Source organism: Rhinolophus sinicus, linkage group LG02 (genome assembly GCF_036562045.2).
Source record: "Rhinolophus sinicus isolate RSC01 linkage group LG02, ASM3656204v1, whole genome shotgun sequence".
Taxonomy (NCBI): Eukaryota; Metazoa; Chordata; class Mammalia; order Chiroptera; family Rhinolophidae; genus Rhinolophus; species Rhinolophus sinicus.
The window spans coordinates 6,110,152-6,136,351 of record NC_133752.1 but is presented as its reverse complement, the minus strand read 5'-3'; positions in this window follow the sequence as shown (position 1 = coordinate 6,136,351).

Sequence of the window (26,200 nt, the reverse complement as noted above, 5' to 3'; positions counted from 1 at the left end):
AAGCTATATGAGATTGTTATGCTTATTTTACAGATGAGAAAGATGAGATCAGAGAAGGAAAGTGATGTATCCAGGAACATACATGGGTGAGGACAGGGGGCTCTGTTGTCATTCAAAGCAGGGCAAGAAGAGCACAGGCTGCCTGTCCTGTGGGGTGGGGCGGAATGTGGGGGACAGGGGGAATGGATGGAGAAGTGAACAATAAACATCGAATGCTGACTACTCTTGGAGGAGGCCACTCACTGTACCAGCGAAGAACACCATTTGGCTCTTTCCCTAATAGGAGCATAAATTCGGTTCTTCTCTGCAATGAGCAATTTCTTTGGCTCTGCTGACACAATGGGAAATACCCTCTGTGAGAAAATTAAATGTTGGTGTCACAGGACTATCAGAGAAACAAATGGCATTGCACCCTGCCTCCACCCTCCCCCTGGGTGTCTTCATCTGTTCTCCGGCTGGCACGGAGCCCTGCACAGGGGCCCAGGGCCCCAGCGATGAACGGAGAGATTTCTGAGATGTCTGTGACTTGGCTTGCTAAGGTGATTCATTCATTCACTGATTTCACTGACTTCTGTTTGAAACAGCGTGAGGTTTTACCGAGAGCCTGTGATTCCGATTTGTGAGCTCCAGTCTGGGCTCTGCCTCAGAGTAGCTGTGAACTTGGGTAGGGTATTTTGTGTCTCTGAGCTCCAGGCTCCTCTGAGCCAGTTTCCATCTATGAAAGGGAGCCCACCATCATCATCATCATCATCATGGACATCAGGACGAGATTCCTCACCATGACAACACCTTCTCCATTGGTTGTTCTGAGAATGAATTAATGTTAGCATTCCAAGTCTAAAAAACAGAGTGCACAGAGTAGGCAGACACTCAGAATGTGATCCCCCCCACACACCCACCCATCCATGGGGTCCCAGGACCTGGGATCAGCAACGTGGCACCGACAGTGGCACCGGGGCCTCATGGAGATGATTGTCTGGCAGGCACAGGAACTCACGCCCTGACTCCCCAGCCTGCATCTCAGAGAATCATCACCTTTTGGAGTGTGAAGAGCCCTTTATAGAGTCGAACTGTTTTGCAACCACCACAGGACCATTCCTTGCCAGTGTATTGTATGAATATTCATTTTCCTCAGTGGGACCACAGGCACCTGGAAGGCACAGATGGCCCATCTGTAAAGCAGGACTTACTGATTTGCTCAACCATATCTTGCCAATTCATAGACAAACGTAAGCCATGTCTGAAACCATCCACCCTCCTAATTGCCCCAGTGAGTCTGAAGGAGAGTTTGCCTCTGAACCGAGATCCTTGGTGTCCCTATGGCCTGATTTCAGTCTTTCAGGGTTTTTGTCCTAATACTAAAGAGCTCAACATATCAGTGTAGATCCAATGTGGTCCCTGCCATTAGCTGAAGCTTGTTACCATTTGATTGTCTAGAGCAGCAACTTGGAGAGCAGCCCAGCTCGGCCACACCCTTGAGTGTTTGAAGTGACAAACTTCAGTTGGGTGCATATTTGTGTATCAAACACTGAAATGCACTTAGGAAGCAGGGAGGGCCCTGTCCTTAAGACAATATGGTCCACTGAGGAAATAGATACCTGTGAGATAATTACAAGACAGTGTGCTAAGTCCCCTGAAAGAGGGCAGGGCAGGAAGAGCTCAGAGTTGGTAGAGTTCAGAGAAAGCACCTGGTCCGGCTGGAGAAGAGGGAGTGATTCAGGAATGGGCTCAGGGGTAGCTTTCTAAGGCATTATTACCTGAACTGAGTTTTGTAGCATTAATAGGACTTATACCACCTAATAAAGATGGGAAGATTATTCTGTAGATGGAGGGGGGCAATCGTTTGAACAAAAGCAAGGAGGCCTGATACAGAAGAAAGTGGGTAGAATGGGCCATAATCAAATTTGGGTGGAAGGAGCATGAAACTCAAGAGATCCAGTGCCAGGATGGTCTCTGAGCACTTTCCAGGATAAGCTGGGGGGGGAGGGGGGGGGGTAGGGCCTTCCTGCAGGTACAGGAAGATCATTGAAAAAGAGTGAGGCCAGACAGAAGCAGCATCAACAGCAGCATTTATTCCCACTTTCCCACTTGTCAAGGCCACTGTTCAGTGCTTTACAAGGATCATGCCATCTTTACATATGGAACGTGGTAGGCAGAACAGTGCCCTCCAAAGGTGTCCGTGCCCTAATCCCTAAAACTTATAAATATGTTACCTTACATGGTTAAAGGGACTTTGGAGGTGTGAGTCAGTTAAAAATCTTGAGATATGAATATTTTCTGGATTATCCAGGTGGGCCCAATTCATCACAAAGGTCCTTACAACAGAGAGGCAGTGGGTCAGAGGTAGAGAAGTGATGACGGAGGCAGAAGTTGGAGGGATGTGTGGCCACGAGCGAAAGGATGCAGGCAGCCTCTAGAAGCTGGAAAAGGCTAGAAAATGGATTCTCCTCTAGAGTCTCCAGGACAAACCACCCGTCAATCCATTTCAGACTTTTGACCTCCAGAACTATAACACACTAAATGTGTGTTGTTTTAAGCCACTAAGTTTATGGTAATTTGTTACAGCAGCAATAAGAAGCTAACACAGGGAACTGAGGATAAAAAAAATGATCGCCATTTTAGAGATGAAGAAAATAATTCTCAGAGGAGTTAATTTGTCAAAGGTCACAAAGCTGAGGAGAGACAGACCTAGTGTTATAATTAAACTGTGCAAATCCACTCTCCAGTACTGTGTATTCAGAGCAAACCAACGGATGCTACGCGAACTAACAATTCTTTGACTGGATTGAAAATAGGTTCTCGCCCATTTCTTCCACCCCCCATTCTTGGCAACACCCTTTATGCAGCAGTGGTGCCCACCAATATGCCATTCTTTACAAAACAAATGAGAACGGAAAGATCTTTTACTGCTGCCAAAAAACCTAAAGGAGAGTGGGAAAAAAAACATGGGTTATTAACATCTCAATGAGATTAGAGAATCTGAGTTTAAAAATTAGATCGGGTGATAAAAAGCACATTCTTCATAAATATTTAACCTCCGCCAGCATGACAGTAATTAGAGAGCCGAGCAGTGCGCGCTGCTGGCAGTGGGCAATCCTGATTTCTGCAAGGGACGGACTCCTTTTGCTTCCATAGCCACATTTCCTGAAGCTTTGTAATCCTTCTCTGAGAAATAAATGATTGGAGTCCAAGGAAATAAAGGACTGCATCAGCCACCAACATTTTATTTGAAATGATCTGAAAATTGATGCTTTTTAAATTGTTAAATTCCTAGCAAATCTGCCTTCTATTTTAACTGAAAGCTCTAATGGACCTGAAAACTGTATATAGTCATCTCAGAAAGTTATCCCATTTCATCCTCTCTATTCATTCACTGTGCCTCTTGAGGGAGATTGATTTCAGCAATAATGTCGATTTGTTCAAGCCTTCCCAAATGCACACGGCTCTGACTCCAGGCTTGGCTATGAGGATAGCTTTAGTTCTAAAGTGGTAGCGCACAGGAGGCAAAACTTCACAAGTGCTTACACGTTAGGGCTTGCTCCCTTCTCTCTCTCTTAGAATCCTGAATGTGACAAACTTGGACAAGCCTATTAGATGGTAAAAGACTTACAGTTCAGTAGCCTTATCACCCAAAATGGCGTCATACATGAAAAACAGCCATCTTACATTATGCAGCCCCAGAAAATCACCAGCTGGCTGCTCACCGCTGATATATAAGTGAGACCAGCTCAGGTTAGCAAAATCTGCTGCCTGAAATCAGGTCAAATTGTCAGGCTGAAGAATCAGTATATATAGTTTTAAGTCACTAAGGTTTAGATGGGCTTATTATGACATAAAGCAAAATGAATATACTTCTCCTCAGTAGTCGAGCATACTCCTGTGTCTTCACTATCAAAACGAACACAGTAAAGTAATACAAACAAAAGGAAACAAGCCCACAGCTCATCTTACAAGGCAGCAGCTTTGCAACAACAAATCTGCACCATGAAAGGGGTTCCCAAGTCGCTGGTCACTAGCTGTCCCTATGGTGCTTCCTACGCACCAGCACATCCTAGTTTTGCTGCCATAGCCACATTTCCTGAAAAGGTCGCCTTCTCTTGCTTTTCTACTGCTTGACTTCCTAGTCAGTCTTCATCCACTCCAGTCTCGTTTCTCCCCCCATCACTTCACTGAAACTGTTCTTACTGAGGTGTTTGTTAGGACCCGATTATTTAGTGACAAGCAGCAGAAAACCAAATTGAACTGACTCAAAACTAAAAAGGAAACTTATAATTAGCATATATGAGTAGAATATCTCACAGAACCTGAGAATGGAATCCAACACCTCAGCCACCACTAGAACCACATCTCATCCTCTTTGGATCTCACCGTTGGATTTCGCTTCATGTGTGCTTCTCTCTTCTCTCTTGCCTCAAACCAATTGCATCTATTTCGGAGCCTGGAAAACAGAAAAAAAAAAAAAAAAATGGTGGCAGAAAATAGCCTTTGGTTTGCATCACCCCAGTTCAAGAGAACAGCCAGGCCTAAGTGGCATCTTAGAGTTCACATTCCCTGAGGACCTTTTCAATTGGCCCAACTTGAGTAAGGCACCAATGTCTGCACCGACCAGTTGTGGCCAGGGTTTGTGGTCATACTGTTCATCACACAGAATTTCTCATGGTGTAGCTAGAACCGGGGGAGGAAGAGAGAGATCTCAGAGAAAGAGAATATCCCAGCAATGTGGTTGCTGCTAGGCAGATAAAGCAATGCGTGCCCACTACAATGCATCTCTTGGTTTCCAATCACACATTCTTTTCATACATGCAATTTCAAAACTTCCCACCGTGGGTCTTAGCAGCAGCTCTCAGAGTTGCAGCCTTATCCTTTTTTGTACAATTACATGACTAATGTCTGTCTGCTCCACTAGCTTGTATCTGCATGAAAGCCAGGGCCAGTTTGTTGTTTAGCTCAAGGTCTGGTGCATGGTAGGAACCCAGTAAATGTTTGTGAATGACTAAATGAACACCAAGCATTTCTTAGTTTGGCATCTAGAGATAGTGGTGGGGACCATTGTGTTCTGATCCACAATACATTGTCCCTTTTGTGAGGTGAGCAAAGTGAGACATCACAAGGTTAGCTGATGCAGCTAAAACATGGTAGAGCCTGTCATTTTTACGTTAGAATCCACACTTTTAACTATTCTGTTCTATGGATTCTCCAAATGTACGGATATTCAATGATGGATGGGAACCAGGATCATGGCATTAAACTTCACCAGGTAAAGCATCCATTTAACATATGCTGCTTATTGATCCAGAGCAAACATCAGCTTGTGTTGTTCAGGTATAACAAGGCCCATGCCAGGATGAATGAACTCCTGGAGGTGAATTTTCTGGATCACCTCTCTGGTCACAGAGTGCGATTCTTATTCTTGCACCCAGTTCTGCCACAGGGAGCATTCCTCTTGCAGGTAAGCCCTCAGGGCTTGGTGCTGGGTGGAAGTCGTCCCTATCTACTGTAGGATGCCGCCCCTGCTTTGCGCCACACGCTTACTGAGCACTCAGGAGGGAAGTCTTCACCCCTTAGGAAGAAGACTTGAGTGTGTTAGTCCCACAGGTAAGGGGCACACGCACACTCCTTTGTTTAGGGGAGGCATGCTGATTCCGGTTGTCTTAAGTCCTCTGATTTCCCCCCCACCGATAGCCCGAATCCATGTTTCCATTATTGTACATAGGTGCCTGTGGTCTCAGATCTCTCGGAGCATGAAAACTGTTCCTTAATAAATGTATGTCCCTACCCTTACTGGAGAATATTTCTCTGATGATATCTTATCGAATGCCATCAATAACTGCATAAAAGGCTTATGAGCTTTAGCCTCACTGTGCACATCCAAGACCAAACATCAATAGATAATAGTCTATCCAACTGGTTTACCAAAGCAAAGAAATGCAAGCTTCCTAGCAAAATGAATACTTAGCACTGCTCCCACCACCCGTGACCCTGCCAGTTCTGAGCATCTGTGACTTTTCATACCACTCATGGTGACTACACGGTGTGGTGGTTAGGAACACGAAACGTGGCTCCAGAGTTATATGTGCATCATAGCTCTCCTGCCCACTGGCTGCATAACTTGGAACAAGTCACTTGACCGCTATGTGCCTCAGTTTCCCCATCTATTAGATGGAGTTCACAGTACAGTTATGGTGAGAACTTAAGGAGATTACATAGGATGTGACCTTTTAATGATCCATGTTAACTATCATAGCACAAAATCACTTACTTTGTTCAAAATTTTATTTTCATACATAACAAAATCAAATGTGAGCTAGCTGAGGCAAAAAGAAGGGTTTGCTGTAATGAAACAGGTTTACGGAAACTCAGTCCAGAATGAGGGTAGAACATGGGGAAACCTGGGTGCACACACTCAAACACCATCATGTGCTCTTGCTGCAAACAGGTTTTTCTCTTTTCTGTGGTCTGGATGAAGTACCCGTGATGGCCATAGTCAACACTTCTGGGGCTTACTTCTCAATTTAAGATAGAAGCCAAGCTTAGCTTGACTATTGATTTAATTCCCAGTTGCCAGCTAAGTATTCTTATTGGCATATTTTGGGCCAGGCACTCATCCCTGACTTAAGCAGCGGTGTCTGGAGATGGACTGAAGTTTTACTAGTGGGCATCTCCCAGGGGAGCCACATGGATTGAATATGGAGCAAAGGAGCTTCTTCACAAGGGGGTAAAGAGCAGTTTCCAGGAAACAGGGCATTCTGGGAGAAAAGGGACAATCGTTTTCTACCATGCACTCTGACAATATCTTCATGGTGAAGTCTCAGGAACAGCTCTCAGTCTTCATGTCACTTGATTTCTTAATACTTGACACAATTAACCAAATCCCCTTGAAGTATTGTCTTTCTTTAGAGGCTGTGATATTTTATTTATAATTCTTTCATTGCCCTTTCTCTGCCTGCATTCTGTGCATCCTCTTTACCCATCTCATAGTTGAATATTGAAGTTTCAAAAAAAAAAAAGAAAAAGAAAAAAAAAACTTTTTTTCTGGGTACCTTTGTCTTTGTGTTTTTTCCTGTAGGTGAGCTCACCTACCACTGGTTTCCAAAGCCATCCCTATGCTGACGGCTTCAGACTTCCATCTAGAGTTCCAGGCTGCCCGCTCAACCTCTGCCCTTGGATTTTCTCACAAGCATCTCAGACTGAACATGGTCAAAGCAGAACTCAAGCCTTCGTTTTTGAACTTGCTCTTGATCCATTAATCTACCACTTGGTATTTGATGCACACTGTCCCCAGAAACAGGCATAACGTAGCATAACTGACTTCATCAGGGCTCCTTCCGTGTTTCCCCGAAAATAAGACCTAACCGGAAAATAAGCCCTAGCATGATTTTTCAGGAGAATATGCCCTGAACATGAGTCCTAATGCGTCTTTTGGAGCAAAACTTAATATAAGACCCAGTCTTATTTTCAGGTAAACATGGTATTTTATTGAAAGCCCATTTATAGTCATTGTAGAAAGATGAAAGGAAATTCCTTGAGCTCACAGTAATAATGCCAAAAAAGATAGTACACTGTAGGTCATTAATGTGGATTTTTTCCTCCAAAGCTGAGGGTTTACCTGATAGCGTAAATAGATATGGGAGCTATGAGGCCTGGTCATTTATATATCATCTGTGAGTTTTCAGGAACATTCTTACATAAATGAAGATTACCCTGTGATGTTCAGGGCTGCTGGAGGACGTAAACCACACAGCTAATAAAGTGGCAGAACCAGGATTGGAAGCACTGTCCATTCAACTCCAAGGGAGATGTGTCAACAAAACACTGAGATGAGTTTCAGAGGCAGGAAGTTCACAGAAATGTCTAAACTATATTTGAAAAAGTTCTCCGGCCCCTGAACCTAGTCTGTGGTCCTTAGTAGGAGCTCAGGGCTTGTGCATTGACCAAATCGGAAGCTGAGGCATCCTAGAATTTCCTATAATCCATCCTGGCAGCTTCCAGATGGGTATTTGAGATGGAGGGAGGGATGAATTAACACTCTGGGGCATGTCCCTTTCTGTGACTGAGAATTTACGGAAAACACCTTTGCATAGTAAACCCCAACATATTTTCTAAAAGTGTATTCTTTTATTGTAGAGAAATAGGTATGTGATTGTTGGGGCACAAAATGAATTTCTTTTAGGGAAAGTAAATATTAGCATTTAAATGACACTATTTGAATCCTTGGATGACAGAGTTGGAATGTAGCCTAAAAATAATCCAATTCAACCTTCTCATTTTATATTTGTGGAAGCAGGCAAGAGAAGTGAGGCATGGGACAAGTCTATGTAAAGAGAGAATCGTGTCACCTTGGACCCCAGAGTCACCATGCTGACCTCACCTCCCCTATCAGCTTGTGAGAGCAAGTGAAATACTTTTGGTACATCTCCTCATACGTCTAGCAAAGAAATCCATTCCAAAAAATAATTACCTTTCCTTTAATTTTGCTTATTTTCCCATAATATAAAATAATTGATAATGAATGCGTATTCATTAAATAAACTGAGAAAATATAAGAAAATAGGATGATATTGATGACTGATGATGATGATATTATTATAAATCATCCCTAATCTCATTACCTAAATATGGTCATTATTCTTATTTGGGTGTATACTTTCTTCCATTTCTTCCAAAGCCATAGGTCCGAAGGCATTGTTTAAGAATATGAGTTTTTGTTTGAGCAAGACAAGTTTCAGACTTCAGTCTCATACCTATCAGCTGTCTGACCTTGGGTGTGTGTTCTGATGTCTACTGGTGTTTTCTTCAACGTTGAGGCCAAGGTAGTAATAGCACCTGTCCAATAGGGTTGTGAAGATTTAATTGTGAAGCCTAAGTCCACTCCAGGAAAATGCAAAGCTCTTAGCTATTGTTGTTTTAATCTATGCTTCATAATCTACAGTTGAAAATATAGCCTATATTAATATTTATAGTATATTTTAATATATATATATATATATGTCTAACATCTATAGGCAATTACATGTTCTACTTTAAGTTGTTATTTTCATGATCTAGCATTCATATTTAAATGTCATTTTTATGGCTAAAATTAAAGGATACGTGTAATCAACCCTCTTTGTTGACATTTAAGGTCTTTCGAAATTTTTGCAATTATAAATAATGCTGTGATGAGCATGTTTACATATACTCTTTTTAAGGATATGTTTTAGAAATGAAACTATCACATCAAATATTATGGATATTTATAAAGCTTATGATGCTTATAGCTGGATTGCTCTCCCAAGGGGTTACGATAATTTACACAAAAATTAGCAATGTATGAGATTTTTTTCCATCTTTTAGTACACTTGAAAGCATTCCATACTGACATCTAAAAAAAAAAATATTTTCAAACATGATACTGTTTAAGCAATGAGATTTCATTGTGATCATTTCAATTTTGCATGACTTTGATGACTGGTGAGTTTGAATTTACCATTACTTTTTAAACAAATGATTCCCGCTATGGGAAAGATATTATTTTTTCATTTATCTATACATATCCAAGTACTTTTCTTATTGATTTGTTTGAGCTATCGCTTCATTATTGATAATAACCCTCTTCTATGTTTGTTATAAATATTTCTCAGCATTAAATTTACATCGTCTTTTTATATATTATACTAGATGTCTGTTCATGACTTTGTTTTAATTTATATGCACTGTAATCTGAACATTCTAATAAATTGACTTACTAAATACAAAATTGTTAAGATTTAGGAAGTATATTTCTGGTATGTATATTTTGTTCTTTTCATCTGTTTGTTTGGGCTTGGGTCAGAATCAAACCTTTTTTATTTTTGTAGTTTTATAGCATTTAATATCTGATTAGAGTAGTTTTCCTATAATGGATTTCTGTTTCAAAACAATTTTCTGTTATTTTTACATATTTATTTTTTACAAGATAAATTTGGATTAATCTTTCCTAGTGAAGTAGACAGTCTGTCATGATTTTGATAGAAATTACATTCTACTTTAAAGTTATCTGAAAATAAATAATAGCTTAGAGTCTTTAGTCTTTTCATCCAGAAATATGATCTATGCTGATGACTCAAGTATTATTTTATATTTTTCCACAATATTTTGTAGTTTTCTGCAAATAGCAATGTGTATTTCTTATTGAAATTACTTCAAAGTATTTTATTCCTTTGGCTATGGTTAATGGGATATTTTCTGATTAAGTATTTTTAAATCCAGTTTTGCTAAATATATGTCTATCATTCATTCAGCGTACTGCACTCTCATTGATCCCAACAGTTCTTCGGGTGATGTTTTTGGGTAAAAAGTACCTGTCTTAGTTATCTTTTGCTACGTAGAAAATTACGCACCAACTGAGTGACTTTAGACAACAACAGTTATTATCTCACATTTTCTTTTGATCAAGAATCCACACACAGCTTAGCCGGGTCTTCTGGTTCAGGATCCCTCACAGGCTGTAATCAAGACGTTGGGTAGGACAACCTGAGTTATCCTAAAGCTTCACAATGGGAGGAACCACTCATTTGGCTTCTGGCAAGATGTAGTTCTTGGTGGGCTGGTTAGCTGAAGGCCTCAGATACTCGCTGGTTGTTGAGTAATGGCCACCATTAGTGTGTTGTCACTTGGACCTCCCCATACTACAGGCAGCTTGCTTCATAAAAGTGAGAAGAGCTGGGGGGCAGGGGGTAAGGAAGAGAGAGAGAGAGAGAGAGAGAGAGAGAGAGAGAGAGAAAGATCACAACTTTTATAATCTCATCTAGGAACTGACACTCATCCCATATTCTGTGGTTAGAAGTGAGTCACTGTATGGGTTCCAGCCCACGTTCAAGGGAACACATGTAATGAAAATGACGAGGACAGGGGCCTTTGAGAGTCAATTCAGAAGCTGCCTACTGCCGTAGCTTTTGAATGATTTAACAAATGAGGAAGTGCAACTATAATTTTAACTCCAACTAATCTACTACATCTGCTGCCAGTTAATCAACACAGCAGTTCACTTTCTCAGCAAAGAGCACAACGATTGGGCGTCTCCATGTAGGAAGTCCACAGCTGGTTGTCTGGACATTTGGCTGCTTTTAACAGAGCTTCTAGGCTGGACTGACCACATGTCCTCAGAACATTCCAAACCCAGAGGACGGCTAGTCATCAAGTTATCACATTGGACCAGGGTACCATTCTGGGTTCATAACCTTGTTCTCTCACACAATCCCAAATAGGAAAAATGGCGTTCAGGATATGGCATTAAAAAATTATACATAAAATTGCAGTTCTATAAAATGGAGACTGGTATTTTTCTCCCCAATCTCCAAACCAGAGCTGAATTGTATTTTATTAGCAAAGAATTAAGCTGCTGTCTCTTTCATTGCTTTTGAAATAGAGAATCGAAAGTTCAAGGGGTCTCTCCAGCTTTCAGAACTTTGCAATCCCGGGCTCTAGAAGCACTACATGGAATGATACTAATTGCTTAAGGGAGTTCTTCGAAACGAAGTGCTTTATTCCATCTTCAAGGAGAAAGAAATGGAGTCAATGAGTCCCTCTTGCAACAATAGACACTTTCTCCTGCAACCAGCTGAAAGGAGAAAATGAAAGAAGTGTTAAGTGAGAATTGACAAGCGCTGGCCCTGAGCTGCCAAAGTAAGGTGATAATAAGCTTCCGAGTTTTACAAATGTCTCTCCTTATCATCATAGTCATAGTGCCATGTACATATTTCCCAAACCAAACACAGACACCTAACCCCAGATTTTTTCCTTTTTTTTGTCTTGAAAATTAGGAGGTTGCATTTAGAAATAATGAGAGTGACTTGAACTACAAAGAAAAATGGCACAAAAAGATGCAGCCCAAAACCGTCTGCACCTTGGGGTTTGGAATCCAGACCTGGGCTTGAATCCAGCTACTCCACTCCAAGATCACTGTCTGTGTAATCTTGGACAACTTTACCTTTCTGAGTCTGTCCCCATATTCAGCAACGATAATACCTTGCTCAGAATTCATTCATCCAACACACATTTATTGAGAACCTATTATGTGCCAGGCATTGTTCTTTATTCTAGAGATATGACAATAAATGATGCCTAATAAATCCTAGAAAAAAGATGCAAGTAAACAGGTGCACATACAGATTCAGTAGCGATATGTGATAAATGAGGTTAATATGGTACGCCAGGGGGTCAGGGAAAGCTTTTCTGGGGAACATAATATATGTAAGACAATAATCATGGTACTTAGCACATAGCAGGTGCACACGAAATGCAAATTCCCGTTTGTTCCTAGCATCATTACTCTTTGTATCAGCAAAGGCACAACACATTGAGAAGCATTAGCTATCCCATCAATAATTTTTACATGGTGTAAAGTTCTGCCAATCTTAGACGCAGCCTTGAAGGAATCCTGGCCTAATGCTTATACTTTATAAGCAGGAGGACCAAGGCCAGCAGAGGAGAAGTGACTGAACTGAGGTAAAACCATTTGATTTTAGTCCAGAATGCTCCACCTGCAGAGTTAATTGGCATCGATTCATTGATCTCTGCCCTGGGCAGCTGAAGATAGTAAAGTCCTGGCATCTGTGAGATCAGCTTTTCCCAGCTCTGGCCGGGAAGTCTCCTGACGCCTGGCTGAGCATTCTCATCCTTAGCGTTCTGACCACACACACATCCTACTCAGCTCCAGCCAGGGCAGCCACCGAGGTGGGGGCAGTGGGGAAATAAGTTGGGGACAGTGGCGCGTGACACGGGAGGTCCTCCTGCCCAGGGCTGTCTCCTCTCATCCGCTCTCCACACTCAAGCCGGCAGGACATGGTTCTGAAGCTCGGATCTGATCTTGTCACTCCTCTGCCTGGTGTCTCCTCTTCACCATGAGGACAAAGCCAGATTCCCTCTATGAAGAGGTGACTCACGGTGCATCTCCTGCATTCTCACCAGTCCTCTTATCACAGCCTGGGAAGCCTGCGCTTGCCGCCATTTTAAAAAGGTACCATGCTCCCTCGTGCCCTTTGTACTTGTTTTTCCCTCGAGCTGCAATATCCCTTATGCCCCTGACTCCCCTGAAAAATACCTGTTCATCCTTTGAGCCTTGGCTTTCACCCCATGTCTGGCCAGCCAACAACACTCCCGTGGCCCGGCCAGATGCCCCCCGATGTGCTGTGTGCTTCTTTTTCACTCTTTTCATTCCATGCTGAGCCCATCACTGTGCTGTCACCGTGCACCCCTGCACTGACCTTTGTCTCCGTCCTGTCTATTTCTCCCACTAGGCCATAATAAATTCCCCTAAGGCAGCAGCTCATTTAGTTCACTACAGAAACCCAAGAGCCTTACACTGTGCTTGGCATAGGGTGAGGCACCAAATAAATATTTGCTGAGTAAGTGGAGGGATTGGATGGACACCATAACCATTATTAGGTCTGATCACTAATTCAGGAATCTGAGGAGTCAGGGCAAACCATGATTGTGTGACAGTTCTTGGGGGTCTCTATTAGTTTTCTCTAGGACTAGGTCTTGACCTGTGGACCTTTAGCAAAAACTGAGTTGGCCTTCTCTGACCTGAAACATCGTTAGCCTGTGTGAGTGTCTTAGGACTGCCGTAACTGGGCCTGTTTCTTCTAGGGGAAGTCCTAGTCACCACCTAAATCCCTTCTGGCTCTTGGGCTCGTTCCTTCTGAATTAGTTTTCTAGCACTGGCCGAACACAGTACCACAAACTGGGTAGAGTAACCCAAAGAGATTTGTTGTCTCACTGGAAGTTAGAAGTCCAAGATCAAGGTGTTGGCAGATTTGGTTCCTTCTGAGAGCTCTGATGGGAGGGTCTGTCTCAGGTCTCTCTGTTTGGCTTGTGGATGCCTGTCCTCTCTTTGTGTCTTCACTTTGTCTCCTTTGTTTACCTGTCTGAGTCCAAAGTTCTCCCTTTTATACCTAGAAATGCCAGTCATGTTGGGTTATGGGTCTGCCCTACTCCAGGATTACATTAGCAATGGCCCTATTTTCAAAACACATCACAATCTGTGGTAGTGGGGGTTAGGATCTGGACATATAAATTTTGAGGGGATACAATTTAACCCATAACAGGGTCTGTAGTGGGTTGAATAATATCCTTCCAAAATTCATGTCTACCCAGGAACTCAGAACCTGGACTTACGTGGAAATAACATCTTTGAGGGCATAATTAGGTAGGAACTGTGGGACAACAACTTTCTGTTGTGTAAGCCCCCAGTTTGTCACACTTTGTTACTACAGCCCTAAGAAATGAATAGAGGCTCTCACATGTGCCTACATTTTAAATCAAAGAAGTCCAACGCAGTTTTTGCCAGAGGTCCATGGATCAAGGTCTACCGCTGGAGGAAGGGAACGTTGGAACTGGGCTCCATAGTTAGACCCAAGAAGAGAACAGTGACTAATGGTTAAAAGTGTGGCATGGGAGCCAGAGTGCTCCTGTCCAAATCCTAACTCTTGCAAAGTGGATTAACCTGAGAAAACGAATCTAAGAAGACCTTGGGTTCAATCCCATGCCAAGTGAGTTTCATAGCCCCTCCCTCTTGTGAGCCAAGTGAGGGATAAGACGTAATGTGTGAAAAGCACTTAGCATGCACCTGGCTCAAAGTAACAAGGGGTAGAGAGGGAACTGGGAAGCTGCCCAAAGGTAGACTGGCCATCAGTGGAGATGTCTAGACAGGTTTCCAGCTCTCCCAAAGTAGAGCATTCCTGTGAAACCTTCCATAAGCTGAAATGGTGGAAGGGGAAGGAGCAAGTCCCTGAGGACACACCTTGCTAACAGATGCACAGAATAAATTGAGCTAAAGCCCAGATGCTCACAAACACAGTTCAGAGCTCTCAGGCTTGATGTGGAGATGCTGAGTGTGGTTCCCGGGGAAGGAGCTCGGGGGCGGCTCTCCCTGCGCAGGGTGCCAGCTGCCTCCGTAATGTTTGCTGCAAAACCAACGCTGAACATTATCTTTGCTTTTTGCCTTTCTTTCTGAAAGTAAAATTCCTCTTTGGATTTCTTCTGGTTAGTGAAAACAGATGGGAATGTATGTCTTTTGTGAAAGCGAAATGGGGTGAAATGAACTTATGAAAAGCAGGTGACCCTTACAGACCAGCCCCCCTTATCCACAGTTTCAGTTACTCGCAGCCAACCATGGTTGAAAATATGAAATGGAAAATTCCAGAGGTAAACCATTCATGTTTTAAATTGCATGCTGTTCTGAGTAGCGTGATGAACTCTCACACCATCCTGCTCCGTCCAGCCCGGGACGTGAGTCCTCCCTTTGTCCAGTGTGTCCACGCTGTAGACTGTCTCCTCCTGTTAGTCATGTAGCTGCCATCTTGATTATCAGATCAACTCTCCTGGTATCACAGAGCTTGTGTTCAAGTCACTCTTATTTTACTTCATAATGGCCTCAAAGAGCAAGAGTAGTGATGCTGGCAATTTGGATCTGCCAAAGAGAAGCCATAAAATGTTTCCTTTAAATAAAAAGGAGTGTGTGTGTAGGAAAAAACAGCATGTATAGGGTTCAGTACTATCCCCAGTTTCAGGCCTCCAGTTGGGATCTTGGAACTTATCCCCCCGTGGATAAGGAGGGGCTACTATATCGGGGTGATGCCCGCATGGACCTACCAGGCTGGTTGCTCCTGCACCACAGGCAGCGTGTCCCCAGGTTGTCTCCAGGCCCCATTAAGGTGGGACAGGATCTCTTCATACCACCAAGTGGGTCGGGCTCTTCTGGCTGTGTTGGCGGGAGGAGGGCTGGGGCTGGGTGTGGGCCAGATCTGCGGGAGGCTGCCACATTTTCTGCTTCTGGGGAAAGGAAAAGAGGCATCAACACTCCTTGCTCGGCTCCCACCCTCAACCAACCAACAAAAGAGTCAATAACCCCAACCTTGCAAAACCAAAAGTAATCCTTTGCCAAATTAATAGTCCTTTATTTGTTTGTGTGTGTTCTAAACTCCCAGGACACTCAGTTTCCACGTACATTATTTAACAAAGGTGAAGGCTGTCTCCAGACCATGACTGACCCAGGATTGAGCCCTTTTATCAGAGAGCCCTTTTTCTTAACAGGATGGATTCCAAGTTCATCTATGTAAACTAACCTCCCCTTGCTACTGAGACCTGGGGTAGCCCAGTGATTTCCCAGGAAGCCTCTTTTAATTAAGAAAGTGCTCCTTTGTTTATTTTACTTCATTATTTCTTATTCTTTTTTGTTCTAATGGTCATATTTCTCTGAAATTTTCTTTAACACTATAACCCTCCTCCCCCAGTGAGAAGACTTCGGGGAATATACGAAATTATTTGAGAGTATAAGAGGGTTGGTGCCAAATTTACTTTTCTGAGAAATTTAGCTGCATGATCAACAAATTTAAATTCCTTCCACACTCAACAGCCTTTGTCACCACCTCCAACCAGCTCTTCAAGGCAAGATGGCAAGAGATGTCGTGAGGCTTCTCAGGCAGCTCTGGGGAAAAAAAACGATTCGGAATGAGAAATTCTTTCTGGAGCAGTCACGTGGCTCTCTCAAGGGCCCTGAGGTCAGATTCAAAACAACAGCACCTCCACAGGCTGCGTTCCTGTTGGCAGCCTGCCATTCTACACCAGGGGCACCGACAGGAAATGAGAAGAATTAGCATTCTAGGTCTGCAGCCTATGGGGACCCAGACACCCGAAAGCCGTTCTCCGTCCAGGGTGACGGGGGTGGCATGACTCCATCACCCTCATAACAGCAGTCATGATAATAACACTGAACTTCCCACATTTACTTATCGAAGGTCTGTGGTGCTTCAGAGACTGTGCAAATGGTTCTGCATCCATTTTCTTAAATGTTATGTAATGTCTATAAAGTTGATACTATTATGACCATTTTATAGATGGAGAAACTGAACCGGCCCAAAGTCACACAGCTATATTAATCAGAGGTCAAGCCTGGACCTGTCCGATTTAAAGACCTATGACCCACAAGGCTACCAGAAGGCAGAAGGCAGCCAAGGAGAGTGATGTTACACTCAGATCTGGGGCCAGATGGCTGGTGGCCTTTGAATACCTGGTCGTCTAGTCACTGAGAGTGTGACATTGAGCAAGCCATTAAACTATGTTTCTCAGCGTCCTCCTCTATGAAATGGGGATTATGTGTGCATGCTTTCTACAGCAATTTAGTGAATGCCTACTTTATGCCAGGTGCTGAAAACATAGGAGAGAACAAAGAGACAATAATGCCTGAGCTCTATCTTGTGGGAGTTGCAGGGAAGGGGGGAAATGAACAAATTCACAAATAAACTATTCAGCGTATTGCGTGGGTGACCGGGAAGACGGATGAGCAGGGCAGGGTGAGAAAGAGGACTGCCACGGTTTTATGCAGTGTCTGGGAAGGCCGCACTGAGAAGGCGGCACCTGGCCAGGGACCCGAGGTGTTTGGAAATACATCGTGTAGACAGGTGTGGGCACAGCGTTCCATGCAGAGGGAAGAGCAAAGGCACAGCAACAGACCTGGCAGCTGTGAGGACAGCAGTGTGAGCTATGGGGGAGAGGGGGAGAAGATGGATTCTGAGATGGGAATGAGGATGCTCAGGGCCTGATGGTCCTGGGGTACGTGGTGTTTACTCTCAGTAAGATGAGGAGCCACTGCAGGGTTTGAAAGGATGTCTGACAAGGTGCGACGTATTTTCAAAGTATCACTGTGGCTCGTGGGTGGAGAATGGACTATAGGGTAGGAAGCTTGGAAGCAGGGAGACCGGAGATGAGTGTGGCTTGGATGAAGGTGCGGTGATGGCTAGTGAGGGGGTGTGTAGTGGTCAAATTCTGGATGAAACATTATAATAATTGAATGTATTTCACAGGGTGTTGTTGCAAGAAGTAAATGAGTTGATATACTTAAAGCAGTTCCAATAAAGTCCTGAGTTTTAATTGGGTTTCCCCTTGTTGATAGAAACACTATTACTGGTGATAACACACCATAAAATCATTCTATTATTAAACCAAGAGTTCACCCTCCCTCCCTTCTTCCCTCCCTCCCTTCTTCCTTCCTTCCTCCATGTGTCCATGTATCCATTCAAGGGTAGATTATTATAATGGTTAACCGCGTGGAGTCTAAGTTCATAGAAACTTGGATTGAAATCATGGTTGTACCATTTAACGGCTCTGTTACCTTGAGTAAGATTAACATTCTCAACTTCTCTGAGCCTTGGTCCCTTCATCCCTAAAGCGGACACATCTACTGCAGAGTTTGATTTGAAGATTGAGCTAATTTGTGTAAAAGCCTTAGTCTACTGGCTGCTGCTGTAAATTCTCAATAAAAGTTGTTTTTTTTTTTTTTTATTATTTATCATAGTCTCAAATTTATACTAGCAGCTAATAAGCATTGTATTATAGTATGTAGAGGGTGCAAACGTATATTTACATAGTCCCAGCCCTCTAATGGTTCATGATCTAGAGGAAGCAGGCCAAGAAATCAGCACAAAGAAATAACACACAAATCCTACAGAGCAGCATTAGCAAAGGGAAAGATGGTGTTTCCCCAGGGTATTATGCAGGGTTACCTAATCCAGCCCATGAATTCAAGGAAGGCTTCCTGGAGGAAGTGATGTTTAAACCCAACCCAAAAGCGTTAGTGGAAATTAGCCAGGAAAGTTGGAAGTTCAGCGAGGTTTCCCAGCAATGTTCAGGCAAAGGAAGCAACAAGAGCAAAAACCCTGAGGGAGCACACAGCAGGATCCAGTCACAAACCATTAGCTATTCTAAGAGATCAGTAGAGAATCCATCTGATGATCAGGTGTTTGTTAAACTGGTGAAATGAATTAAACATTTGGAAATTGTGAAGCTGAATCTTTTAGTCACAATTATTCTATTTGGATAGACGGCATTTCAAAAGGAACCCATAATTACAGCACCCGTCTTAGCTAATGTCCAAATAACAATGTCAATTAGAAGGAAAGAAAAACATATTCACCACCCTTCCCCCCAAGACAGAGTATCTCCCCGAGTCCCACCCCTGCCCCCTCCAATTTTGCTAATAGCATCATATCACCCTATGGTGACACTCAGTCTTTTTGTCAATCCTTCTCCATGTCCTCTACTCCCCTCGCCTCCTCTCCCACAAGTGTGCATGCACACACACACACACGCACGCACACACACACACACACACACACACACACATACACACTCACACAAGCACACATACCTTCCGTTAGCCAGACACAGACTGTGCTAATTCCATCTCCATGGCCTCTCTTATCTGTTTCCTGCTGTGATCTGTATTTATGACGTCACTCAACTAGATTACTGCAGTGACCCCACAACTCATCTTCTGCCCCCCACCTCGCACTGCCACTCCTAGGACAGGTCAGCGGTTAGAAAACCATTGTTGTGAAACTCAGCTTTAATGCAGAAGTGGGAAAATTTTCTCTGTAGGGGATCAGAGAGTAAATATCTTACATTCTCGGGGTCAAAGGATCTGCGTTGCTATAGACAATACATAAGTGAAGACCGTGTCTGTGATACTAACACTTGTTCTGAAGCAAAATTCTTAGCATGACCCTGCAAGTCCTTCCCATACCTTCTGAGGTAATGTGTTGAGCCTCAAATTAAATACACTTAATGCCTCTTGTCATCGACTGCTCTGATCACTTTTCCTCCGATGCTCTCTCCACACCACCTCCCTTCCCTGTGCTGCCCCGCTGAATATTCTTTACTTTCTGAACACCCTCCATGTGCTGTCTAATTTGGGTGCCCCTTCTCCAAAATTGGCTTGTTACTATCTTGCCATCTCTGACATTGGGTCCATCTCTCAGGGGCCTTTAGTGGGAGTTTATCCCACAGGGTCAAGAAAAAACAGGCATTAATGTTCCTCCTGGTGGACTTCTATGGGGAAGAAACGTTTGTCACCTGGACTGGGGCACTAAGACCCCCTCGCCTGAAAACTCTCTGGCTCTCCTCCCATTGGGAAGTGCAGTTGGACAGTTTCTCTTGAGTCTGCACAGGCTCTGTGATTCTCGTGACCACAGAAGATGGCAAAGTGAGTCTGTGTCAGCTTCCAGGCTTAAGAGACTGGCATCCTCTACTTGCTGCCTCTTGGAACACGCTCTCTGGGAGCCCTAACCAGCCATAGAAAGAATCTGACAACTCTAAGACCATCTGCCCTACCAGAGACGCCAGATGTTGGCGCTCAAGTCAACAGCGTTAGCTGAATCCAGCCATGCCTGTCAAGACCAGATGCAGACAAAATATGTGAGGAAAGTCATCTTGGACCCCCCCCCCTGCACTGGCCCATCCATCAACCAAATATCTCTGAATGTCCTCCATCAGCACCGCATGGACCAGGCGACTGTCCAACCAAGCCCTGTCCAATTCCTCACCCACAAAATCAGGAGATAAAACAAAATGGTGGTTGTTTTTTAAGCCATTAAATTTTGACTTAGTTTGTTGCACAGCAATAAGTGAGCAGAACATAAGTTTCTAGATCAATTGCTCTGTTTTACTCAGTTCTTTTCCAAGCCAAGAGACTTTGCACATTCCCATCTATTTTGCAGCTGTTTTCCCTCCTGCCCACATGTACTTCTATTATTATTTCTTTGTTTCCATTCCTTGTTTGCCTATTAAAATTCTTATTTTATTTTTACAGGTCCGTGTATAATATCACTTCTCCTGGGAAGCCTTTCCTGATTTCTCCAGGCACTCATTCACTGATTCTCTGAAGTTCTCCCAGCATGTGGTTTATAAGTCCATCATGTCAGTGACGGGCTATATTCTGAATTTTCTTTTACTACAGCTATCTTCCCCAGTGGGCTGTGATCTCTGCAGAGGCAGCAACCAGGCCTCATTCCTCGATGCAGTTCTGTTCTTGGTATGCCATTGACAATTAGTCGCCACTTCATAGGCGTTTATTGAATGAATGAATCCAAGAGCTGAGATTTGCACTCTGATAATTGACATGTTAAACTAAAGATGTTGAAGTCAAATCTGCTCATTCACTGACAGATCTAATTCACTTCTTCCTAGGCCTCATCCTAAAGGAAAAGATAAAAAAGTTTAACTCATTTTCAACATGTAACGTACGTCAACGATGAAAACTGAGGTTAGGCTTTGCTGTGATAACACGTAAGCCCCAAATCTCAGTGGTTTAAGACAACAAAGCTTGATTCCCCACTCACGTCCCAGTCCAGTGCAGATTCCATGGCTCTCCTGTGCAGGACTCCTTCGATGATGACGCAGGTATCCAGGCTTCTATCTTACAATTCTGTCAATATGAGAGGGTTTTTTGTTTTTGTTTTTCTTTTCTTTTTTTTTTTTTTTTTTTTTTGCTTTGTTTTGTTTTTCTTTCTAGGCAAGCAGATTAGAGAAAGGGACCTTGGAAAACATATACCACATTTAAGACGGAGATACACATCATTTGTGCTCACATGGTAGGCCCTTAATTCCACAGCCTTCACGTCAGTACAGAGGACTGGAAAATGTAGTCTTTCTGTGCAATCCAGGAAGAGGAAAAGGTGTGATGAACGCACATTGTCTCGGTTACAAAGACTGTATTAGTTAGCTTTTACAAGTAACAATCTCAAATCTTAATAGCTTAAAACAATCATTTATTTTTGTCTTGTAGTGATGTAAGCCAGCTGAGTGATCCCTTGGTCTGGGACACATCAGCTGGGATATATGGCCTAGAGCAACGGCTCTGAACTGGGGGTGACTGACACCACCACTGCCACCACCAGAGGACATTTGTTGATGTCTTGATATATTTTTGGTTGTCATAACTGGGGCCCATTATCGGGTAAAGACCAGGAATGTTGCTCAACATCCTATAACTATCTTCTACAATAGTGAATTATCTGGCCCAAAATGTTAGTAGTGGGAACTGGACAGATCTTGATCTAGGATGACCTAACTCAGATGTTCAGTCTAAGGCAGGGGTGTCCAAACTGCGGCCCACGGGCCAACTGCGGTCCACAATCCATTTTTTATTGGCCCACAGCAAATTCCAAAAATATATTTAGTTTACTTAAATAAACCACGTGAGACAATACGTACTTCACCTCGAGTGAGTGGCCCAGCTGTTTGTGTATTATACCGCATATGGCTGTTGGTGAAAAACGTTGAAAAAAGTTTGGACACCCCTGGTCTAAGGGGATCTTAGCTGAGATGGCTTGACTCTCTTCTCTGTGATCCTTCATCTTCCAGTAAGGTGACAAAGCCTTCATTACACCACACTCCCTGGGTTCTAACAAGCTGCAAGAGAGTACTTGTTGCAATATGCAGCACTGGTGAGCTGCTGCTCACCTACCTGTTAATGTCTCATTGGCCAAAGCATTCTGTCTCCTGAGGGGAAATGCTGAAAATGTGGCCATATTTGCAACCTGAAACAAAGATCTTATGCAAAATTTGGGTTGTAGTCTGTACTCTCAAACTCTATTTAATAAATGGGGTAATTCAATGCATGATAACAATGCATATTTATGAGTTTCTCTTTTCAGAGAAGTTTCACGGTAATTTGTGATGATTCAGACTATGGGCTCTCTTGTCAAACTGCCTGAGTGCAAATCCCAGCTCTGTCACTTCCTACTGAGCATAGAGTATGTATTATATCCTCACTGGACTTCTGCTTGCTCATATTTGAACCAAGGATACTAACAATATTAACTCCCAGTAGGGTTCCGGAAAGGTACAGTGAGATAACACGAGAAAAATGATCATACATTCTTCATAGCGAGAGCTCAATAAATAGCACTTAATTACTGGTAGGCAGTGCTATTTCTCTGACATGGAAATGGGACACACACGGGTTCTAAGTCCTTTGTTAAGGTGGCAGGATGCCATTGTTTATTTTCTTTTTTTCTTTTCTTTTCTCCTTTTCTTTCCCAGATAACAGATGAAGAAGCAGCAGCGGGAACTCTTTATTTTTAGCTTTGCATGATGCAAGTGCTGAGCCAGCGCGATGATTCCCATTTAAGTCCTCGCAATTTGGAGAAAAGAAGACCAAAAGGTACCCTTAGTGCCTTCAGCCATCTTAAAGCCAGGCGAGTAGAAGGAGATTAGGTGTGTGCTACGTCACTTTGGAGGGCAGAATGGCCCTGTTAGATGGCAGTTATAGGAAGTCCAAATTTTAGTGAATTAAGGAAAAACAATTTACTGAACGTGAGAAGAAAACAATCAGGGTGGCAGGTAATGAATAGGCCGTTCTTGCAGCTTAAGTTGGTTTCCCAGAAGCAGCCCCTGAGACAATGATGTACATGCAAGTGAAACAGAGACGTGGAAAGTAGGCTGAGGAAGGAAAGGAGACCACATTGTACACGCCAAGAATGGGATATCGGCCTTGGAGGGTGGCTTTGGTTCAACGCCAAAGGGGAGCCTTGGAAATGGTGAAGGTCGCAGGCTCCTGGATCTGGGGCACAGGAGCTGCAGCATTTATGCTCCTGCATTCATCCCTGGTTAAGCCCTGGGGCTGACATACATTCCCAGATACCTCTGGCTCTGTTTGCTTTTCTGCCTGCAGGCAGTGAGGGCTCCGGTGGCCTGAGGGCACCCCTCCCATTGCCGCTGTTGGGAGCAGAGGCACCAGAAACTGGTGGACACAGAGATGGCAAAAGGGACCTGAGTGAACATGGATGGAACACTGACAGCACCTCTAAGCTTTGTTTGTAATGACATCCCATTTCTGGGGAGATCTGAGCAGAGGCTGACAACTAAAGATGTGGTCTTTAAAGACCAATTTTGACTCTGAGGGTTGTTTAGCAAAGGCTTTCTTTAGGATAATACATTACCATTGCTTGGTTTTATTTGGCTACTTATAAAATCAAGGTGCCTAGAGAAAAACTGTCCCCAAATATATACACCTATTCTCCAACTGGCCCATGCAGGCCAGGCCTTTTCTGCCTTTTGACAGATTTGTTTTTTTTGTCCCTGCTCTCCCCTCTTTTGGCTAAAGAACCTTGGGCATTAAATCACCCAACATTTTTGTTCTTTAATTACTTCACCTGTAAAATGGAGTCAACGATACGTACATCTTCTAATAATGAGATTTCTGTACCTGGCTCACAATAGGTATTTACCTAAATACTGCAGGCATTCCTTCATTCCCAATTGGAGACAACAGAAAGTAAGGCAGAACGATGAAGCTGCTTGTCACTTGGGAGGAATGGGGATTATTCCTCTTCTGCTGACTCTTTCTCTAGCACAATTTCTAATATATCATTTCACATGGAAAATGAAATACAGCCTGATTGTAGAACAAAAAATAGGCTGAAACCCAGTATCCCTGTTTGCCGTTGACCTTATTGTCCATATCTTCTACTTCGTAGCTGTTGGACTGTAAGAAATCACTCTTGTTCCCTCTGCCTCGTCTCTCTGTCATAGAACAAGGGCAGTGGGCTACATGGACGTCGTGCTCCTTCTGTGTCTAAAAGCCTGTGATCTAGGAGGCAAAGATGGGAAGAAAGCAGTTAGTGCCTAGAAGTCTAAGTGCAGGCAGATGAACGAAGCTATGCTTCCCATGAGGTGAGAGCCTCCATAGCCCACAGGTGAAGTGATAAAACACAGCCTACCTACCAATGGGACGTGTATTACCTGATTGCTGGTGGGATTTGGAATTTACTTCCTTGTTTCTTTTTAAGGTTATTTGCAATCCTGAGCCTTGGAGGCCTGGAAATGATTAATAACATCATAATTCTAATGAAGGTTACCTGAGAAGTGCTGAGCACATGAGGGAGGAAAAGCAGGCACAAATCAGGTAGACTATTACGCAGTGAGCCAATCTACCCAGGAGCCTACGAAGTTACAATGCCACAACTGAATGGCTCCTGGAAATACTTCACTAAATTACTCTGTTGGGTACCCCTTATTAAGCAATCTGTTTCAGAAAGTTCTCCTTTTTTTTTAATTTTCCCCCAGGGCTGCAAAGTCTCACGATTTCATTAGACTGAGGGTCTGGTGCAGCCTCTTTTGAGAGATTTGTCTGCTTGGCGAGTGGCCTGAATTACCTTCCTTGTTGGGCCTTGATAAGTGTCTCTAAATGAAGGCAAAACAATTTGTACAACTCTTCAGTCAATTGGAGGCTGAACTGTGGAGCTGAACAAAGCTCTGTTCCATCCCTCAGTGCCAATTTGTCCTTATCAAGTGTAACAGAGAAAATGTGGTGGCACGCTACTGCGAGACGAGGGAAAGAGCTCCCCACAAAATGAGAACACAGTTATTGGACCCGTTTTATCAACTCAGAGCAATGTTCTTACAATTACGCCATGTTAGAATTGCCTCGCCATGGGGCTGGGCCTTGACCATTTTGTCGTGACGTTAATTTAATAGGTAGTGTGGACGTTTGCTTGTTTTGTTAATAAAATGTTCATCGTGGTGTTCTGATTCTATCACAGAATGTATGAGCATTGGCAGGATTTTCTTTAATGAAAAGTATTGATATTTGTAGAATAAAAATCTCTTTCACAGCCCCATGTTATTTGAATTTTCCTAAGAAACTTGGAGAAGCCCTGGCTGGCTTATTGAGTCCCATTGACAGAAAGACTGACTGATGTTGAGAACAAGTTCCTAACTTGGCCTAAGGTCAAACCAGTGGTAACTGGCAGGTCATAGTTCAGTCCAAATTTTCCCAGTGAGATATCCTTCCCACACCAGGACACTGGCCTTCCTTTAATAGAATTACTTTATAGGGCTCTAGCTGTAACATGCTCAAGACCTCTCCCAACCTACTAAGGAAACAATAGTTGATATGAGAAAAATAGTTGAATGCTCTAATCTAGTAAGTTTTCAAAATCACTCAGTTAAACTAAACAGGTTTCTTTAGTGCAGGATGCCTCAGTGACTTCAAACTGCAAATGTGATTTGTGAAACAATAGAAGAGGGTATTGTTTATTGCAGTCCCTAAACTTACTTGTCCAGAGAAACACTTCTTCCCCCTCCCCTCCTCAAGAAACATCCTTCAGCATTGAGGTTCTGTAGAATACACTGGGAGAATACTGGAGCAGTCCGACGCTAGTGATCTCACCCTGTTGGTGGAAATAGATACTGATCAATAGTTATACTCCACCAGTTTTTACTAATGCCATTTCCTGCACTGTGTTTAGGAGTTTTTGAGGGGTTATGCATTCCTCTTTCTCTCTTCCCTCCTTCCAGTGGGCAGGAATCGTGATTTCTCCAGTGATTTTCCTCAGGTGGAATTTTTCCCTCTCCATTCAGCCTTAGGCCCAATTAAATGTCTGCCGTGGTGTTAGAAGAC